Source organism: Saccopteryx bilineata, chromosome X (genome assembly GCF_036850765.1).
Source record: "Saccopteryx bilineata isolate mSacBil1 chromosome X, mSacBil1_pri_phased_curated, whole genome shotgun sequence".
NCBI lineage: Eukaryota > Metazoa > Chordata > Mammalia > Chiroptera > Emballonuridae > Saccopteryx > Saccopteryx bilineata.
Window position 1 is genome coordinate 135457663 of NC_089502.1, and position 5286 is coordinate 135462948.

A 5286-nucleotide genomic window follows, 5' to 3' on the forward strand; every position below is an offset into this window, starting at 1 on the left:
ATGAAAAATAAAAAAATAGCAATATATGTTCTTTGTGGAAAATTAAATAAGAAACACTGGAAAAGTTCAAATAGGAGAACAAATGTCACCTTCAGATTACGTGCCAACTTTAGCAATAACACATTTTATTGTATATCAAGTTACTATAATCATCTGTTAAAGAAAGGTCATTCAAGACACTCAGGGAATAAATGTATCAAGAGCTTAGTTGGGTGGTGCCCTTTATGCAGACTTTACTCAGTATACATGTCTCCAGGTGGATTAAAGGAGGTCAAGGAGTTCTATGTCCTACAGCAACTGGGGAGATAACATGCAAATCCCAATGAACTAAAACGTTAGGGCAAAGTGCAAAAGAAAACCAGCAAGGAAGACAATAATTAGTAGCTCTGAACACTGGAGTATTTTTAACTGAAGAAGACATTTTTACCTTTTGTTTTTTGTTTTTGTTTTTGTAACAGAGACAGAGAGAGGGACTGACAGACAGGAAGAGAGAGAGAAATGAGAAGCATCAAGTCTTTGTTGTGGCTCCTTTGTCTCCTTAGTTGTTCATTTGCTTTTTCATATGTGCCTTGACTGGGGGGCTGCAGCAGAGCAAGTGATCCCTTGCTCAAGCCAGCAACCTTAGGCTCAAGCCAGCGATCTTGATCTTGGAGTTTTGAACCTGAGTCCTTTAATCCCAGGTCAATGCTCTATCCACTTCGCCACCGCTTGGTTAGGCTTACCTTTCTTGATGTGCAGGGCTGCCCAATAATTTCAAAAGGGCAGTTTTTATTAAGCTTGCTTTTGTAGAAGCAGATGCCATGTCTTAGAATGGTATAGCTGCTCACTGAGGTCACATGAGTAGTGATTGGTGGAGCTGGCCTAATGTTCAGTGTCACTGACCTAAAAATCCAGGCCTTTCCTCACCTTCCTGCCACATCTCATACAATCTGGAAACAGTGCCTGCTGAGTGAAGAAGACTTGAGACCAAAAGTCATTTCAGGGGCTTTTTAGTGATGTTAGTATGACCTCATTAGGATGTGAAAGCTAAGAGTGAGAACAGAGCATATTTTCTAAGACATCCTGAAGCCTGTAGGGCAAACAGACCATCATATTAGAGTTGGTAAGATTGGGTGCCATTTTCCAAACTCTCTTGTTGTTGAAAGGCTTTTAAATCCATGTAAATGAACTGGGTAGTTGAAGTGCAGGTAGGAGTGGGGGAAGTCGACATGGGATAAAGTACAAATTCAAGGGCAGGAATTACAACTGGGCTCACTATAGGTACTGGTTGTATTTCCACCAAAAGTAGTCAGCCACTCCAAAAACCCAAAGCCATATTTGTTAAAATAAGAAAACATCCATTTTCCACCAGGACCCAAATATTAGGCTTAATTTAGCCATAGTACCAAGAATAATGAAGTTAAAATTTTACCTCTTTATCCAATATTTAGTTGCTTTACATGTCAGGAATGGTGTTAGGCATGGGTGACAGAGCTTAGATAAGAGCACCTTCAGGGACCTCAGAATCTGGGCAGAGAAAGACACTTAGAGAAAAAAGGGCATTGAAGTATGTGTGCAATTTACAGGAGTAGGTAGAGTACAGTGGGTGGGTGGAAAAAATAGATGTTTAGTTTGGGGATTTGGGAGGGGACAAGAAGATCTTCATGGACTAGTTATCTTTGAGCTAAGTTTTTTCCCCCTCGAAACAGCTTTATTGGAGTTTAATTTACATATCATACTATAACACTCATTTTAGGCATATAATTTAATGAATTTTAGTCAGTTTACAAAGTTGTGCAATTATCATCACCATCCAATTTTAGAATGGTTCCATCACCTCCAAAAGATCCCTAGTACCCATTGGCGTCACACCTCCAGGCAAACAACTCAACTTTCTGAAGTTTTGTGAAGTCAGTAGGTGCCCAGTCATCAGGGAGGGGGGAAGGAGGTTTCTGGAAAGGAGGGCAGCTTGAGCAAAAGCAGAAGCATGGACGGATGTGGTGTGCTTTAAGAAGTAGAAGCAGTTTAATAAGGCTGAAGCTCAAGGTTTGTGGAGATAGGGGTGTGTACAGTTCAGGGAGAGCAATAGAGAAACTTTCTGAGAAGTGAGTTTGTTTTCAGAGTGGAGATGTTTATTGACAGAAGGGGGCTGGGCTTCCAGCCTCTGCTTCTGGCCAGCCAAAGTGAGGGAGAAAGGACGAAGCAGGTGCCCAGTGGGGAGGGCAGCACAGCCGGGCCCTAACTGAAGAAACTACACCTGGGGCCAGCCTCAGGTGCTGGGGGCGTATTGTAGTGCCAGCAGGTCCAAGTCATTTTCCTCGGCCAGGTACTCCTTGATAAAGGGGTGGAACCTGTGGGTGTCCTTCAGCTGGGACAAGTAGCAGTTTATCACATTGGGGGGCTTGCCCAGGTGCTGGGGCAGGATGATAAGGTTAACTAGAGTCTTCGGGTGGCTGCTGTTCTTGTCCAGTGCCTCCTGAAAAATGTCCCAAAAACCTCCCAGTGGCCCTGGGCCATATAACAGTCTGCCTCCCCCTTGAGTAGCAGCAGGGTGAACACGCACTTGTTGGGTGAGACTAGCATCCTCGTCTTGGTCTTGCATTTTCTTTAGCTCCTTCCAGGTGAGGTCTAGGTGGTCCAGATTCAGCAGGATCTGCACTGTCATGGCTGTCTCCCTGAAGCAGGGTGTGCAGGGCAGCGTCTGGGTTCTGGCCATGGAAGTAGATGGAGGCGACCATTAGTAGGAAGGTGGTGTTGGTCACATCCATACTCCTGCTCATATCTTGGTCCAGCTTGGGGATGATTCTGTCCCTCTGGCTGTTGCTGGCCAAGTACTCTGCAAACATGCATGTAGCCTAGAGCTCAGGGACCAAAAAAGGCTTGATCTTATCCAGGACAACACCATATTTCCTCTGTGCCAGGTACGCTCTGTACAGGAAGATGTTGCTTTCCACCTCTCTCTCTGGACTTGATGTCTTCACCTGCCTTACCTCGTTGATGCACTGCTGGTAGCTGCCAATGGAGAGGGCATTCCTCATGTAGAACAGCTCATCCACCTTCCCAGAGCCGCCGGATGCTGGGTAGGGGCCGGAGGCACCATGTCGCTCTGGTCTCACCTATTCCTTGACAAATGAGTTTGGAGAAAAATGCAGTGTAACCACCACTCCAGTTAGCATATAGAACATTGCCATCACCCTTAACAAACCCCTTATAACCCTTCTGAATCAATTCCTGAGTCCTCTGCTTCCAAGAAACGACCATTCATAATACTACTTTTACCTGTTCTAGAACTTCATAATTACAATTGTATAGTATGTACTTATTTGTTTCTGGCTTATTCATTTATTTATTCATTTTAGAGGATAGAGAGAGAGAGAGAGAGAGAGAGAGAGAGAGAGAGAGAAGGGGGGAGGAGCAGGAAGCCTCAACTCCAACATGTGCCTTGACCGGGCAAGCCCAGGGTTTTGAACCGGCAACCTCAGCATTCCAGGTTGATGCTTTATCCACTGCGCCACCACAGGTCAGGCATGTTTATGGCTTCTTTTGCTCAACATAGTGCTCATCCATTCTGTTGAGTGTGTTTTATTGCTGAAGAGGGTTTTAAAAACACTTTTAAGTGTCTATGATTGTTTAGAAATTCCTCAAGTAATTCATTCACAATACATTCAATAGCTACTTGAGTCCCTCCTATGTGAAAGGCATAATGTGGATGTTGGGGTTACAAAAGGCAACAAGGAATTAATAGTTCCTACCTTTGTGGAACTTATGCTCTGTTGAGAGAAAGCTGGTTGTACAAAAGCTATGAAACATTTATAGCAAGATGTAGAGATTCAAGTTTATTTTTAAATTTTTTGAGAATATTTTATTTTTCTTAAAAATGACTTTATTGAGTTACATATTTTATGCCATAATATTTACTAGTTTTACGTGCATAATTCAGTAATCCATAGTAATTTTATACAGTTGTGCCACCATCACCATGATCCAATTTTAGAATATTTCCATTACCCCTAAAAGGTCCCGGTGACCATTTGCTGTCATTCTCCATTCCTATCCCTCACCTTAGGAAACCACTGATGTACTTTCTGTATAGATTTTCCTTTTCTGAACATTTCATAAAAATGGAATTATACAATGTGTCTTTTTGTGTCTGGCTTCTTTCACTTAGCACGATGTTTTTGAGGTTCATCCATATTATAGCGGGTGTTAGTACTTTGTTCTTTTATTTATGAGTAGTGTTGCATTGCATGGGTAGACCACATTTTCTTTATCTATTTTCCAGTAGATGGACATTTGGGTTACTTCTATAAGTCTTGTATGAATACATGTCTTGTGGAGACATGTCTTCATTCATTTCTCTTCGGTTGATACCTACGAGTGGAATTGTTGGGTCATATGGTGACTCTATGTTCAACATTTTGAGAAACTGCCAAACTGTTTTCTAAAGCAGATGCACCATTTTACATTTTTCACCAGCAATCAAGGGAAGTCCTAGTTTCTTCACATTCTTATCTACACAGTGTGTTTTCTGTTTTTAAAATCATTCTAGTGGGTGTGAAGTGGTATTTTATTTTTGTTTTGATTTGCATTTTACTAATGACTAATTCTGTTGAGTGTCTTTTATCTGCTTAGTGGCCACTTGTATATCTCTTTTGGTGAAATGTCATTCAAATATTTTGACCATTTAAAAATCTGGTTGTCTTCTTTCAAATTATTTGTTGTATGAAACCTCAACATGTATAAAGGACTGGCAAAGAGAGAATGGCAACTTTCAGCACCTCAACGTTAAATATGTCTATAGTCTGAGAAGGCTGAAATGGTGGGCACAGTCCTAACCTTATAGAGTTGTGCTGTCTAATAGGGTGGCCTCTAGCCAGATGCAGCTGTGGAGTATATGAAATGAGGCATGTTCAATATGAGATGTGCTGCAAGAGTAAAGTACACACCAGTTTTCAAACACTTACTATGAAAATCTGAATGGAATGTATCTCAGTATTTTTAATTCCTCCTAGCTTTATTGAGATGTATATTGTGTAAGTTTAACATGTACAATCTGATGATTTGTTACACATATACAAAATGATTGCCACAGTTAACACATTCATCACCATACATAATTACTATATATATTTTTTGTAGTGAGAACACTTAAGATCTACTTGAATTCTTTTTTTTTTTCTGTATTTTTCTGAAGCCGGAAACGGGGAGAGACAGTCAGACAGACTCCCGCATGCGCCCGACCAGGATCCACCTGGCACGCCCACCAGGGGGCGACGCTCTGCCCACCAGGGGGCGATGCTCTGCCCA

At 41.8% G+C, this 5286-nt stretch overlaps 1 pseudogene; it reads right to left on the reverse strand.

Annotated features, from left to right (window-relative positions):
* Positions 1 to 2248: 2248 nt before the first annotated feature.
* Positions 2249 to 4020, reverse strand: LOC136317868 (coatomer subunit epsilon pseudogene; annotated as a pseudogene).
* Between the last annotated feature and the right edge of the window lie 1266 nt (positions 4021 to 5286).